At 40.0% G+C, this 16522-nt stretch overlaps 1 long non-coding RNA gene across 1 annotated transcript; it reads left to right on the top strand.

The window, feature by feature from the left end:
• Nucleotides 1–2620: 2620 nt before the first annotated feature.
• LOC148782268 (uncharacterized) lies at nucleotides 2621–4989 on the top strand. Its single transcript, XR_016054148.1, has 2 exons — nucleotides 2621–3069; nucleotides 4512–4989. It is a non-coding gene; the product is annotated as an uncharacterized LOC148782268 (long non-coding RNA).
• The last annotated feature ends 11533 nt before the right edge of the window (nucleotides 4990–16522 follow it).

Here is a 16522-nt window from a genome sequence, read left to right as displayed (position 1 = left end):
ACAAACTCTTCTACTGAAATTAGAGCCTACCTCAAAAATTTCACTAGAGGTTGTTTTGATGCCTAACTATCCTCACATTGATCATCTCGACGTCGAAATGTATAGACACGAGAAAAAATAGATTTCAAGTTTTAGAAATAGTGTATTTTGAAATACATTTTTGGACTGTCAATTTTCTAGATTTCAAGTTTTCATAAGTTTGTCGTTCTACACTAATTTTGAAGCTTTAAACTATATAAATAAAGATGAAAATATATGTTAAGTCTATCACAAAGATTTTTAGTATTAAAATTACATTTCTTGACACTATTTGAAGGTAGGCTCTAATTTGATTGTTTAGAACCTAGGCTCTATACAAACTACGCCCATATATGTAATTATTTATTTCTAGACCTAGGTGGGCGTATAGGTGGGGTCCGATTGAACCTCACTTGACCTTATGCCACACCCAATGCTCCGTCATGATCATCTAGTCTTCTGACCAGAGGATAAAGATCTAGTTTTTTGACCCAGGGATATATTACGTAATGCGGGCTGAGGTTGAGTTTAGAGCAAGTGGATAAAAGTTGTAGCCTTTAGTGAAGGCTGCCACAAGCACATGAGTCACGATTGAAGCAGAAGGAAAACAGTTGAATGCCATTATGTGCAAACGCTTGCGTGCTTCATGTCAGCCCTTTTCAATAAAAAAAACAACCGAAAATGCAAAACGAGCATTAAAACATGCAAGACGCTTCTTCCCAAAGTATATGTCGTCGACGAGAGGGCTAAAACCAAACGGGTAGGGTCTTGTAGTTTTTGTTTGAGAAATTATCACAAATATATTTTAATTTTTATTTAATTAAATTTTTTTTTTAACTTTTATAAATCGCATCCATATTCTTTTTCTTCAATTTGGACATTTTTTTATCAAAATAACCTTCACAGTAGTCATATTACAGTAATAATTACCACATTATGGTACTTCATGATATGGCTTTTACGGCAATACGACTACTGTTATGGTTATTTTGGTAAAAAATATATATCAAAATTGAGGAAAAATAGTGTGGATGAGGTTTTTGAAAGTTTAGGTTTTTTTTTTTTTTTTTTTCAATTAGACAGAAATTAATGTATATCTCTAATAACTTATGTTCATATTAATTTATTTTTTAAATGAGAAAGTATATAAAGAGACTATTTACCTTTTGTACAAGGCGGTCACAATTAATCTTGATCATTGATGTGAAATTGGGCGGCTGCATTTATTTCATTGACCATGCTCAAAGTTCAAAAGAAATTTTTTCGAATTTTGTGACACACCCTAACTATTAGATTTCACATCGAATAGTTATAATTAATTATGACCTCCCTATACTAAAGTACATGATCTCATCATATAAAATCTCTTTTTAAATTTTGAGTTCCAAAACTTTTTTATAAGAAAATTGTTTCATACGGGCTGGATCGCATTTCTATATATGCGCTCTGGAAAATGCAAAGCATCCATCTTAAAGATTGATGCAAGTAGGTGTTTCGCCTAAAAACAATAGAAATTAACGGTCCAAATGTTTTCTTACTAGAATTATTATTTCTAGTTTTTAAAATTTATTTATTTATTTTTATATTTATGATCTCCATGTTAGAGATTACATGTCCTTAAGTCTTAAAATCCGTCCCAAAAATAGATATATTAAGAGGCCGCATTTCTACATATGCGCGCTTGGCCGCATACAAACCGGGTCCTTTATCTTGTTACTTTTGGACTACTACTTTTTTAGCAATGATCCAATGCAACGGTTGTATCATAGTATAACGCAATGAAACTTCTAGAAAACCATGTTTGTGGTATTTGTATGACCTCAAATTTTACACACACACTCTCTTCATCTCAATAATTAATCCTGTAAAAATCAAAAGATCAATTTGAACCCTAGATATGGTCAAAATGAGTCCCCTCCAAAAATGAATCTAGACCATTCATTTGATGAATTTCAAGATCTTAGTATTTATAAACTCAAAATCATTTTTTTCTTGTTTAACATTGTTCATCTAATGATAATAAAGTCATCTAAAAAAATTGGAAACGAAAAAAATCTTTCTAAGGTCTAGATTTAAGCATCTCACCAAATAAACAGTCTATATTAATTGGGTTAAGAAAATACATTTTAAGTCATGTTTTTAATTTTTTTTTTTTGATAATTGTTTATTAGAATAAAAAAAATGTATATTTCAAAATTTAAATTAAACAAACGGTCATAAAATAATTTTTTAAAGTTATTGCATCGCATTATTTTAGGACACTTACATGAAATCATTGCGCTTGCACCCCATTAATAACTGCAAGCGTCCTTTCCTCATGATTACTTCCTTCAGCTTTTTGTTTGCGTTCACTTATGTCTTCCTTCGCTTTTGATTAACACGTCCAAACAACTTGGTAATTCTCTCTCTTACGTCCTATTCTTCCTCACTCTCCACTCATCACGTGTGAAGATGGGCTTTAAAATATGGGAAAGCTTTCAAAGCTCTCCTTACAACATATAAGTTTTATCTTCTCCCTATTTTTAACCGTCGATTTAAAATGTAGGGTTGGGCTTAATTCATTTTGAGTTGTTATAAAAAAAAAAGCACGGGTTCAACCAGTAACCTTATCTAAATAACTCGTACCAGAGAGATCCCCATTTTTCAAGTTAGAGAGAGAAAACTCGTGGGACCAAAAAGGGGAAGCAAAGATAGAGCTGAAAAAAGGGGAAGCCGAGAGAAAGGGAAAGCACGGGACTTCGAATCCCTAATTTCTCTGTAAAGTCAAGGTTTTTTTTGGACAGCAACTCTTCTTGCGCCTCTCAATTTGAACCATTTTTTTAAACTATGGCGGGCGATCATGAACGTTGATCCTAGTTTGGATCTAAAGTTTTTACTGGGTCGATTCTGGTTGAGTAACCACAGGGATTTTGTGATCTGGTTCTAGAGGGAGAAATATAGCAACTCGAATTCATTAAATGGGGATCTCTAAGGTTCTCTTAGAAATCTTTGATTAACATGTCAGATGCTTTGTGATAAGTAGAGGCTTCCCTTTTGGGACATTTCTAATTGGTAAACTTCTTCTAATTCTTATTGTTTTTGGATACAAAGACTTTGATCTCCCTTTCTTCTCATTTATGCTGATTTTTACTGTGTTTAGATGCAAATATCTTGCTCTCCCTTTCCCGTTTCTACATAAATTTAGGACCAAATCATTATGAACACAAACAATTCATATGCACAATACACTCCAACAAATTAATATTTAATATTTGTTCTTTAGAACCTATATATATATACACTCTGTAATATAACAACATTCCCATCTCTAATATGTTTTATTTTAGGCAATAGGTTTTATTAAGAAGTTTTTATATGAGTTCTAGTACACACATAATTTGTGTCTAAAGGTCAAACGTAGTCTGATTTTGATCAAGTACTAGCATTTAAAGTCGATTGTTCTTGTCATACTACAATTAACTCGTGGCATGTTGTTCGGCTCATTGCAATCTAATATTTATTGGGAAAGTTTTTTACGAATCTTTCTAATTATATAATTTATATGTCTAAAGGCCAGATACTATCTAATCTTTCTTTAATTCGAAGAGAACTAATATTTAGCAAACAATAGAATTACATACTAAAATCAACTTTTCTATTTCTAGAGCAATTAATAAGAAACATTATTATCATGCACTATATATATTTAGGAATATTAAGGTCTTATACCATGTATCTAAGGAGCAATGTGTGAAGGCATCTATAAACCTCCTTAATTGATTTTGCAAACTGGAGTGCAGATGCGTCTAAGAAACTTGAGCTTCACCTACAATAATAATAACTTTACTTTTGATTGCAATAAATTCATTTTGTGATTGCTTAGAACAACAAAAGAGAAATTAAGAATGAATTTTTCTAAAAGTATTTCAGTGTCCTTATCACTTTATTTGACACTTTAATGTCTTGTTTGAATCGTGTGTATAGAACATCAACATGGGAGTTTTGTATATGGGTTTGGATAGCACTGCTTATTGGCAATGGGAACTTGTTTCGATAGCACTGCTTATTGGCAATGGGAACAAAATCGTGAAGAATTATTTTGCCCCAATTGCTAGTAAGGAAATTTGATGCGACAACTTATTTTTGTCTTCCAAGCTAGCACCAAGTCTGTCATGGTATTTTAAGGGGCTATTATTCTGAATATAATGATGAAATCACAAAAAAGAGCAAATAAGGAATTTAAATGGCGTGCCTCCTATAGAGTTTTTGCTTTTTCCTTCTATTTGTAATTGTTTTGTTCTAAAATATCCAATAATGGAATAAGAGTGGAAATTAGCTTACTCCTTAAGTAGTATTTGGACCTTTTACTGTAAATGTCAAAGTAAAATCTTCATATCTCGAACTTCCATTTTGTTTTCTTTTGACAATTCTTTTTTAAAAATCTTATACAAAAGTTGCAAGCATTGTTCTAATTATATAAATATTGTTGTAATTACAACAACACACATGTATAGGGATGTTAAAAGCCCCACTTGAAAACGAAGAGGAATCAAGGCGTAATGTAGTCGTGGCTGATGATTTGTTAGTAAGAACACGCCAGATGCAAAATATGAGAGTGAAAGTGAAGAGGAAGGTGAGGAGGATGGTGAGGAAGATAGTGAAAGCGAAGAAAAAGTTGAGGATGGTGAAAGCAAAGAGAAATATGAGGAGGATGGTGAGGAGGATAATCAAAGGAGAACAAAGTACAGAAAAGACCAGTATCACGGTCCTGCTATACCTGAAGAACTCAAATGGGAACTTCGACCAAGGGTGAAGGGGAAGGGTGTATTTAGATAGGGGCCTCTTACATATTTGTAATTTAAAGTCTTGTAGTTAAATATATACAAACTCAGTTTTGCAAACAATTTTGATGTAGTTCCTTGCCCTCAAACTCTATGTCCGTGTAACATCTATTTAAGACAATAACATTTCTCAAATGAATTTTATTTCTTACATTTTATCTTTCTCCTGAGGAATTAGGAGTTGAGACAATGTCTTTTCATGGTGAGTTCTATTTAAGACAGGACCCTAAATACACACTAATTCCTTATGGGAATCATGGATTGCAATTCAACTTCTTCAAACTGTGTTTCTAGGAAATTTTCTTTCGATTCAGGCTTGGTGTTTCCTTTTGATTCAGGGAATTTGGTCTAGGTAGTGAAAATGTTAATATGGGCAATCAATGGTAGTTTTAATTACTTCTCATGGTACTAATTACTTCTCATGCTACTTGAAGCAAATTTGGGTAATTTTTTGAGAGCATGTATGCTTCTGTCTTGATATCTACTGCTTACCTGATACTATCTGCTGTATGAATTTGGAGCACTATTATTTTAGTATTAAAAGCTAAGGAATATTATTGAAAGCGCAAACCATCCATAGAGTTCGTAGGGAGGAGAGAGAGAGAGAGAGAGAGAGAGAGAGAGAGAGACAAACACATACACACACACCAAATGAATGAGAAAAAGAGTAAGATAGCTAGGTCATGGGATAGCGCGAGAGATCTACATATCATTTGCAATATATGGAAGCTATACATACATTTCATTTCGAAGCTATACAAAAATTTTATTTGCAACATCAATTTGTAAAATGGAAAGCTATACAAAAATTCCATTCTGAAACTATTCAACATGCACTTTGAAACTAGACAAAATTCTACTTGCAACATGAATTTGCAACATATGGAAGCTTTACAAAAATTCCATTTCGAAGCTCAATTCCAAGACAAAGTCTTCTCTACTAGCATTGGGGTTGTAAAAAATTTCTAAGATAATGAGCTTGATTGTTGAGCATTGGGGTTACAAAAAATTTCTTAGAAGATGAGCTTGATTGTTGAGCATTGGGCTTGTAAATTTTTTTTGAGACGATGAGCTTGATTGTTGAGCATTGGGCTTGCAAAAATTTATAGGATGATGAGCTTGATTGTTGAGCATTGGGCTTGCAAAAATTTATAGGATGATGAGCTTGATTGTTGAGCATTGGGCTTGCAAAAAAATTCTGAGATGATGAGTTTGAGGGTTGACCATTGGGCTTGTAAAAAAAACTCCAGTCTTATTCTTAAAGATATGACATCTGCTTTGACTTCTTGCATTGTTATCTAAACTGGTATAGTCATTGAAAATTTAGGATATACATTAGCTTGGTAACCAATTGAAAATAGAAACTAATTGAAAGTGGAAAGAACTAAGTAGTTAACATAAAACACATGCCATTATATCCTAATAAATTTAATATATAACAATTAATCAGTGCAAATGTATTATCGATATACCATCAAAAAAGCGAATGGTGTATATACTAAAGTCTACATATTATTTTGCTCAACCTCAGGCTCCATTGTGGGAATTTCCATGTTGGACCTGCATAAGTTGCAAAATAGTGATAAGTTGATGCATTATTTCAAATTCACAAGATAATATTAAAGTATAACAATATTAAATTATAGTTGTAAGCATAATTATAAATTTACCTTTGAGTTCTAAAAGTTGGACAAGTACATCTATCATGCCCTACATTTTGGTAAACAAAACACTTCCTCGTGCTTGTCTTCTCTGCCCATGGTGCTTTCTTTCTTGCAGTGCCAGACCGCTTTTTTGTTCGAGCACATTGTGGCTTAAGTATAAAGATGTCTGGGTTAGTCCATGGTGTGTAGCAATGACTAGGCATGACACCTTTTATATTGCTACCTTGATTCGAACAAGTTGCCTCTTTTTCATACTCTAATATCTTCCTCTCCACTTTTTCATTACATTCCATAAGAATATTTTTTTGTAAATTCCCAGAGTCTTTCACTATCTGATCCGTTTAATATAACTTTAAAGGCGACTCTACTTAAATCATTGTAACGAGCAGTTTGAGACTCTTTATAGTCAGACTTAATTTGAACAGCATCACCATCTGATACCATCTCTTTGTTCCCTTCCTTAGTCCATCTTCTCATGATGTAGTGCTCGGGGATGAGCATAACATTATTATAATAATAAACCTTTTAGACATGTGTACAAAGAAAACCATCATGTTCATACAAGCAACATGTACAAGTTGCTGTGATTTATGATTCATTGAATATCACTTTATAGTGGGGTCGATTGACATCATATTTATACACCTTATATGTGGTATTTGGTCCCTCAACTTCTATAGACTCCGCAACCATGGGAGGTATCTTTTAAATTTCTTCAACGAACTTTCTAAATACACCATGGGTGTACAACTTAGCAGCTTGTTTTTCATAGGGGAATGTCGTTCTCATCATTGGAATACCTTCAGCGCTCTTGAAGTCCATCATATTTTCTTTCTCATATAGATGATCAATTTCGTTCTCATATAGATGATCATGATGGAAATGTTGTTATATTATAGAGTGTATATATAGGTTCTAAAGAAAAAAAAACCTTAAATATTAATTTGTTTGAGTGTATTGTGCTAATAATGATTTGGTACTAAATTTATGCAAAAATAGGAAAGGGAGAACATGATATTTGCATCTAAACATAGTCAAAATCAGCAGAAATAAGAAGAAAGGGAGATCAAAGTCTTCGTATCCGAAAAAGATAAGAATTAGAATAAGTTTATCAATTAGAAGTGTCCCAAATGGCAAACCTCTACTGATCACAAAGTAGCAGACATGTTAATCGACGATTTCTAAAAGAACCTTAGAGATCCCCATTTAATGAATTCGAGTTGCTATCTTTCTCCCTCTAAAACAAGATCACTGAATCCCTGCGGTTACTCAACCAGAATCGACCCAACGAAATAGGTCCAAATCAGTAGCAACGTCCATGATCGCCTACCATAGCTTCAAAAAAATGGCTCAAAATGGGAGGCACAAGAAGAGCTGCTGTATAAAAAACCCCTGGCTTTGCAGAGAAATTAGGGATTCGAGGTCCCGCGTTTTCTCTCTTTCAGCTTGCCCTTTTCTCATATCTCTCTCTCTCTCTCTCTCTGCTTCCACTTTTTTGTCCAAGGAGCTTTCTCTCTCTAACCTAGGAAATGGGAATCTTTCTCTTGTACGGGTTATTTAGATAGGGTTACCGGTTGAACCCATGCCCCTTTTTTTGGGACAACTCAAGTGGATTAATCTCAACCCTACATTTTAAATAAATGGTTTAAAATATGGGGGAGGATAAAACTTCTATGTTGTAGGGGGAGCATAGAAAGCTTTCCCTTAAAATATAGTTTACCCAATATAAAAGGGCATTGTAATGAAGAAAAAGTTGGGAAAATTTCTTATAGAACCCTAATTCCTCGTGTTATTTCATGATAGACCTTCATTCTATTTTTCTTTCATGCGACATAAGAAAACCCCTAAACATTTGACCAAACCTCCTCACCTATTATCTCCCTCGCACTCCGAATCTAGATGATCTAGAGGCACGTATCTCGGGTTTCTAGGGAACATGGGACTTGATATCAATTTCTTAGGAACTTTGCTCAAGAGCAAGGGCAGGTATACCAATCAAAGAGAGAGGAATTTAGGTTGGTTTGAGACTTACTGACTCGCGCGGGCCCCTTTTAGATCACGAAGAAAGCCACCCAGCTGCTTTAGTTGGTTCAAAATCACTTTCCTTGACCTGCGATCACCTTGTTTTCTGCACAACACTAACATGATTAATTTTCAAGACAAGTGGGCCAAAGGGACCCACCCTTGTCTTAGGGCAATGTATGCTCATATGAGAGGGTGATGAAGTGGAAGGTTCAAATAAGGATAGAAAAGAGAAGGGAACTTGATGAAGGAATAAGACTAGCATGATAACTAGATAGTGACCGACTCGGAGTGGTAGCAAGACTGACATGGTACTCAGGATCAGCATGACGACAATACTACTCGAAATCGAGGCCAATAAGACTGTCTTAATCTGGTGTGGCAACAAGACGGGCATGGTACTCGGGACTAGCACGGTGGTAATACTGCTCAACAACCAAACCACTAAGGTGGTGTTAGACTGAGTCAACCCTCAATCAAGTGAGAAGAAGAGAGAATGAAGAGAAGGCGCAAGGCGGTGGAGAGATGGGGTCTCGACGACGCCAAGCATTTCCACCCACAACCGTGGAGTAGCAGTATCACGGCCTTTGGAAATAGTGAACTACGGGCAGCATGAGGCGTTGCCATTGGCAACACGAGAAAGCAGCACACCATTGCATGGGTGACGATAGCCTCTTGTGAAGTGCGCGGAGATAGCCATTTGTCAAGCGCGCGATGATAGTTCTCTCTGAAGCACGCGACGATAGGTGTGGGACACAAAGAGGACTCTGCGCACGACGATAGGTAACGAGCACATAGAGAAAGCTCACAGATGGAGATAGGCACCGAGCACACAAAGAAAGCTCGCAGATGGCGATAGGCAAGGAGCGCACGAAGAAAGCTCGCAGACGACGATAGGCACCGAGCACACCGAGAAAGCTTACGGACGACGATTGGCACCGAGCGCATGAAGAAAGCTCACGGACGGCAATAGGCACCGACCATGCGAAGGGAGCTTGCGGAAGGCGATAGGCACCGAGCACACAAAGAAAGCTCGCAGACGGCGATAGGCACCGAGCTTGCGAAGGGAGCTCGCGGACGCTGCGATAGACAAGAAGGCGTAAGAGAGGAGCTCCACACGACGATAGGTATTGCCACGACCCTTCGAGGGTGGCGATAGGCATCGCCGTATGCGATAGGCACGCAATAAGATGAGATCCCTGCGAGCGGCAATGGGCTTCACTGTCTGTACTCCTCACTGAGGCGTCAAGAACACATTTGCAGACGGCGATGAGCAGCGCCATCTGCAAACCACACTGAGAGATAGAGACAAACGAAAGGAAGAAGAAAGCAGCTCGTGCATGGCACTGCCATTGCCACGCACGACCTGTGAAACCACAGTGAGGACAGAAGGAAAGAGGCATGCACGACATTGCCACTGCCGTGCATGGCCTCTAAGAGAAGCTCAGACGAAGAAGAAGAAGAAAATGAAAAGAAGAGAGAGAAGATTTACCTTGAACCTAAGGGTACCGATCCAAAAGTCTCTCTCCTTTCTCTATCTCTCTCTCCAAACGTGACCCAACCATGAGAAGAAAGAGAAATTTTATTAAGAAAAGTTCTCCTTGGTGAATGAATGAAGGTCGGTTCTGCGTACAATGGTAGTACGTGGTATATAGAATTGTGCCCAAACATGGGTGGATTGATTAAATTTAAACTTAATTGCCAGAAATTAAGATTTCACTGAATTGAAAGAAATTAGAAAATAGGGTGCAAAATGACATATTTTCCCCTTCCTAACAATTTGTGGAATTCCAAAACAGTCCCTGTGCTGCCCTATAACATGCGTGATTGTTCACAGATGATCCGGGGTTGTTCTGATGCCCCTTTAATCGAAAGATAATTGTTTTATTGTAAGGCTCGATGTGACAAATGTTTTCTTGTAAGGCTCGGTGTGACAATCGATTTGATACCAACTTCGAGCCATGGATCGTGTTTTTAGGCCACAATCATGTGACTTGAAATTTGGATGAATCTTGAAAGTTCTGATCGATAGTGTGGTCGTTCCTTGATGTTTTTCTATGATTTATTCATGGATCACACTAAGCATGCTGTCTTGATCGCGTGGCAATAAACGCAGCTTGATTCCGTGTTCAGTGAAGATTTCGCAACTTTGGACTTTTGGTCAGAATCTAGAATTTCGATGCCTGAATTTGCAATCACTTCATCGGCTTCGAGCGTGGAATCCGACTGTTCATCATGTACGGAGTTCAGATTAGAGGTAGCCCTAGACCTTACGCACGTGATGGAACTGGTTATGCACCAATTAGCTTCGCGAGTGGCATAATTTGGCTGCGCGAGCGAGGTGTGACGCTACTGATTTTTCTACAACTATCTTCATGGATCAACAACTTCTCTCCAGCTTTTCTTTACGCTTGGAAGTCGTCGCAGGGCTTGCCACATATCGAAACGCTCGTCTCGACGAGAGGAACACGTTCCATCAAGTTTTAGCATGATCTGATCTTCGACGAGGGTGGTATAAGTATCACAAGTCACTGTTCGTGACTATCCCTTTAATGGAGTTTAGTTGCAGGGTGGCCGCATGGGAATAGTGTGCGGCTCCTCCTGTTCGATCTTTTGCCTATAATTTTTTCTGGGAGTATCTGTTTAAGCTGAAATTTGACCTTTGGGGGTTTTAAACAGTGCTGAATCCAATGATAGTGGTCACACAACAATTTAAAGCACCAAAAATATAGTTCTAGTTATAGGTGTCCGTTTTAGAGTGCTAGAGGTTGATTCTGCTGAAACTATTTCTCAGTCTACACTGCCTTAGACATGTCGAAATGCAACGAAATTGGGCAGGAGACTTTTGAGAGTCCTTATCAAGATCTTATCCAGTTATGGGACCATTATGAGACTGTCGGAATTTCCACTGTTTGTTAGGCTTTATTGACCGAGGACCCATGATGATGAAAAATGTCTTCCAACAACATGCCCCGCTGAGTGTTATGCTTCGAGAGAAGCGATAAATACAATCATTTGGGAAATTTCCCTTGGCTAGCGAAGGACTACATGAACCACGTAATGCTGTAAGTAGGATGCTCGAACCTTTGGATGCAATGTATGGGTCCATCCGTGGAGGCTTTAGGGGGAGAAGAGACTTTTTGAGGGATCTGTAGAAGTCCTTACCCTCGAGGGACTATTTGCGATTCTAACAGCTTGAGGATTTTGTAGGGACCTCATTGGTCAGAATCGGGCGGCCAAGTGCTATGAAACTTTGGTCGACATTGTTTGCTGCTACACCAGGTTTGCTTTTGATGATCAGGGTATCATTGTAGGTCCCTTTTAGTGGGGTCCAATAGGGGGCTTTTGACTTGTCCCGAAGATATAGGCCTGTCGGCTAGGGGGAATTTTGGTGAGGCAACCTCGTGGGCCCCATCCTGCTAGGTCCGAAAATTTGGGCCTGTCGGTTAAGGTTTTTGGCGAGGTGACCTCATGGCGTTAAATAACCTTGAAGTCTCTAGCGAGTTAGGCCCTGGCTTTGTCAGTTTCTTACCTTCGTAGGGATCTTTAACATTTTGGAGGGATCTTTCGGTCGTCGTCCTCACCCTTAAGGACTCTTGTTGTTTTTGAAGGTAAAGTGTGAGAGATCTTATGAGGCTCTCACTCTCCAGTGAGCCATTTTACGTTGTGATTGTGATTGGATATTGGTGGCTGAAGATTGTGTGTGGACCTGCTAGCCAAAATTATGCATGTTTGACAATTTGAGAGTTGGTTGAGGCTGTGATGCTGTGTCAACATGCTTTTTATTGGTCCAAGCGTCCTTTGCAGATTTTCACTTGAACAGGGGAAGTGTCACCGTAAAGACAGTTTTCACCAACTTGCTTTATTTTCAGGCTCTTTTACCCATGACCTTTCGACCATGTCCACATTTTTCATCCTTTTTTTCTCACAGTGCCCTTTCGAGATTTTCACTGTACCCTGGTTTTTATTCACGGAACTCTTTTACTCATGGTTTGGTGACCATGTCCATCCATCATTTTTACTCATGGCATTCCCTTGTCCAGGTGTACACCATGCTCGTTTTTTGTGAAGGCGTGTTTAGGTTCATGCCTTTGAGACCTGTGTGAAGCCTTTTAATGTCATGCGGCCAGGACGTGCACTATAGTTTAGGGTCATACAACTAGACCATAGTGGTGATGAATGGCAGTCTGTGGAGGCCATAGTGTGAGTATGATGATGGTTTTGACTCACTTTAGGGAGATGGTACGAGTCAGCCTATGAAAGTTGGAAGATGATGAATGGTGGGTGAAAAATGGTGACCCACTAGCTAATGACGAGTATGGATGGCGAGATGGCTCGCCATTTTGTGAACATGGGTGAGACTTACTGGGGAATGATGAATAGTGGTAGTGAAGTGAATGGGCTCGTTGGGGAAGCATTGAAGGTGGTGTGCGTACACAGATGGGTCAGTTAAGGAAGGCGTGTATTATGATGCACGTAAAGGGTGTGTATGCATATGTGAGGGCGTGTTTAAGGTCATGCTTCCGGGACCTAGGCAAAGCAGTTTAACATCATACATAAAGCTTGGACCATGGTTATGCAATTTAAAGTCATGCAACTAGGACCATGCAATTTAAAGTCGTGCAAATAAACCTCTGCTATAGTTTAAGGTCATATAGTTTGGACCATGATGCTAAGCCTTTTAATGTCATGCAGCTAGGATGTAGACTATGGTTTATGGTCATATAGTTTGGACCATTCAGTTTAGGGTCATGCACCTAGACCATGGCTGTGCAGTTTAAGGTTATGCAGCATGGACCATGGCTATGCAGTTTAAGGTCATGCAGCACAGACCATGGTTGTGCAGTTTAAGGTCATGCAGCACGGACCATGGATGTGCGGTTTAGGGTCATGCGGCTAAGACCAAGGCTATACAATTTAAGGTCATGCAGCACGGACCAGGGTGTGCCATGTAGGCGAAGCTGCATAGGCCTGTGGATAAAAATAGCTAAGCCTATACACAAGCCTAAAGAGCTTTTACATGAACATGGTGGCCCTACGAGGAGTGGAAAACTGAGGCGAACTTCACTGGGGATTAAGAGGGCAAGTGTGACTCCCCGGGGCGAGCAAGTAATGGTATGAATGTAACTTTGCTGAGAATGATATGCCAAAGCACAGATGCAACCCCACTGGGGGTTGAAAGGATAAGAATGGCCCTAACCCCTTGGGGATAGTGGGTTGTAATAGGATGTGACTCATACTAGAGATGTTGGTGTGAAACAGACCCATCGGGGATTGAAGAGGTAAGGCAACCCACTTTTTCTTTGCATACACCTAACTCCACTGAAGATATTGATGGAATATTCCTAACTCCACTGGGGATGTCGATGGAATAAACCTAGCGAAGCGATGCGCCCATTTCATAGTTTAGGTCATGCGTATGGACTATTTAGCGCGTTGTGGGTTACAATTTTAAGGTCTTGTAGCTTGGACCATGGCTATGCAATTTAAAGTCATGCAGGTAGGACCATGTAGTTTAAGATCGTGCAACTGGACCTCCACTGCAATTTAAGGTCGTATAGTTTGGACCATGGTTATGCAGTTTAGAGTCATGCAAGTAGGACCATGCAGTTTAAGGTCGACAACTAGACCTCCGCTACAATTTAGGGTCAGATAGTTTGAACCATGCTGTTTAGGGTCGTGCATCTAGACTATGGCCATGCTGTTTAAGGTCATGCAGCATGGACCATGGCTATGGTGCGGGAATGTGCTTCCCTGGTGGAACAGAGCCATCACTAGAGACTCAACTCCCTGAGAAGTGAGACTGTGGTGCAGGAAATGAACTCCTTGGGGATTTAGAATGGTGGTTCAGATGAGAGTTTCATGGCATGCGCATGGCACTAGTCTTGGGTGGCACACATGACATTAGGCCTAGATGATGCGCGCATGGCATTAGGCATGTTGTTAAGCGCACGGTGTTACCTTCCGGTGAGGCCCGCGGTGATAGCTCCTCTATGAGGCGCGCGGTGATAGCCTCTCGGTGAGGTGCGTGGCGATAGCCTCTCGATGAAGAGTACGGTGATAAGTCCTCATGAAGCGCACAACGATAGCCCCTTGACGAAGCACACGACGATAACTCTTTCGGGTCTTGGGGTTGACCTGCCCCGACCTGGTCTTATTGTCGTCTGAAGAGGAGGTCTGGAGCATCATTTCGATCTTGTGAGGGGAAATTTTTGGCACCGCTGAGTATAAAAGGGAAAAACCCCATTTTACTATTTTACATAAAGGTAAAACAGTGTAGGAAGATTTTAGATAGAGAAAGAGACGTAGCTTCCGCCAAGAGATTTTCGGTAAGAGGTCCCAACCAATACTTGCAGCATACAGACCTTTAGAAGTTTTCTGGCGAGCTTGAGTAGGTTTTGGCCTTCGTAACGTGCTTGCGAAGGTTTCGGAGAGTGCCAAGGCTTTTTGAGCAGGGAAGAGGGAGCTTCTCAGAGCTTCACTGAGAGTCGAAATGGTGCTTTGCCGGAGTTCGAGTGCTTTTTCGGTAGTTCCGCGATTGCGGGCAGGTTGCAGAGGGGCCAGGGGACTGTGACAATCTTCTGGTTATCGGAAAAAAAGAAGAAGGAGCAGCAGTGGGCTCACCAAAACCATAGTGAAATTTCGGTGAGTTGTGACGAACTGTAGAAGTGCGAAACCAGGGAGAAGGGAAGCCCGCAAGGTCACAAGGAAGCTTTCTGAGGATTTTGATAGTTTTTCGCCAACTCTGGTAACGAGTAGAAGGCAGGGAAGGGTTTCTTTCGATATCCCCGGCTGTCGATAAGGGAAAAAATCAAGGTCAGAGGGGATTCCCAGTGGGAAGAGGAAGTTTCCAGTGAAGCCCGAAGGGTTGTGGGGAGGCGAAAGGTAGTGAGAGGGCGGACCAGCGACGAGGAGCGACGATTGGGGAAATCGAAGAGGCATGGGAGTTAATGCCCCCCGAGAATTGGGAACAGTGGGAATCCAAGGCTTAATAAGGGCATATGCGTCATTAAGTCGCATGCAGCGCTGCCTTCACGTATCTCTAGGCTGCACATGGCGATAGCCATGCTCGGGAGCATGCCGCTCGTGGTGATGGTCTTGTGTGGCGTTGGCCTGCCCGTGATGATGGTAGCACGCAACGTTGAGCTGCGCACGGTAGTGGTTACCTGTTGCGCTAAGTCACACGCAACGATGTTCACGCACGACATTGAGTTGCGCGCGGCGATGACCATGGACCGTGATGCCTTGTGGGGGCGAAAAGTGATGGCAAATGAGAAGGCCCGATCACTGTGGTTTGTTGGAAGCCAAGTCCTCAAACACTCCAGTGAAGTCCAAGTTGTTTTTGAGGAAGGGAATCCATCATGGGCCAGCTCCTTGCCAAAGAAGTCTGCTTTGTATGACAGATGAATCGAAGCTAACCTCTTTGAGAACACCCGATAGATGAATTGAAGCTGACTTCCAAGTTGTTTTGCTTCTTCTTCATGATGAGGGCATTTCTTTTTAGGTTGTAACCGTCGTCTTATCCTCAGATGCAAGAGCTTTGTAACCTCCCTAATAATGGGCTTTTGATTATAGCTTGTAACCTTTTCTAATGCAATGAAAGAAATGAACTTCTTTTGAGGCAACTTAATGTTCTTCTTTTCCATTTCCTTCTTTTTACTGCATGCGCTACATTTAAGGGATATATTAGGGATAGTACTTCTTTAAGTATCGCCCATTGATAGGGGGTATCGCCTCTCCTCAATCTGAGTTTGCCAGTATATAGGCCCCGTTTGGTGTGCCAATTCTACTTCTAAAAGAGCGATGGGGACATGCAGGACCTTCTGCTGGTTTGGTGTATAAGTGACCCTCGATGCTGGAAGGTCTACCTCTAGGGCCTCCTTAGTCTCAGGAATTGCTTCTAGCACGCCATTTTGATCTGGCAAATCAGAAGTAGAGATAGAGGGAGAATCTTCATTTTCGAGAGAAGACACCATGACCTCGGAGAGGTGGCAAGGT

Source organism: Amborella trichopoda, chromosome 4, assembly GCF_054954075.1.
Source record: "Amborella trichopoda isolate Santa Cruz 75 chromosome 4, AtrichopodaSantaCruz75HAP2 v2.0, whole genome shotgun sequence".
NCBI classification, from domain to species: domain Eukaryota; kingdom Viridiplantae; phylum Streptophyta; class Magnoliopsida; order Amborellales; family Amborellaceae; genus Amborella; species Amborella trichopoda.
Note: the sequence above shows the minus strand (reverse complement) of the source record. Positions and strands in the feature narration are given on the sequence as shown.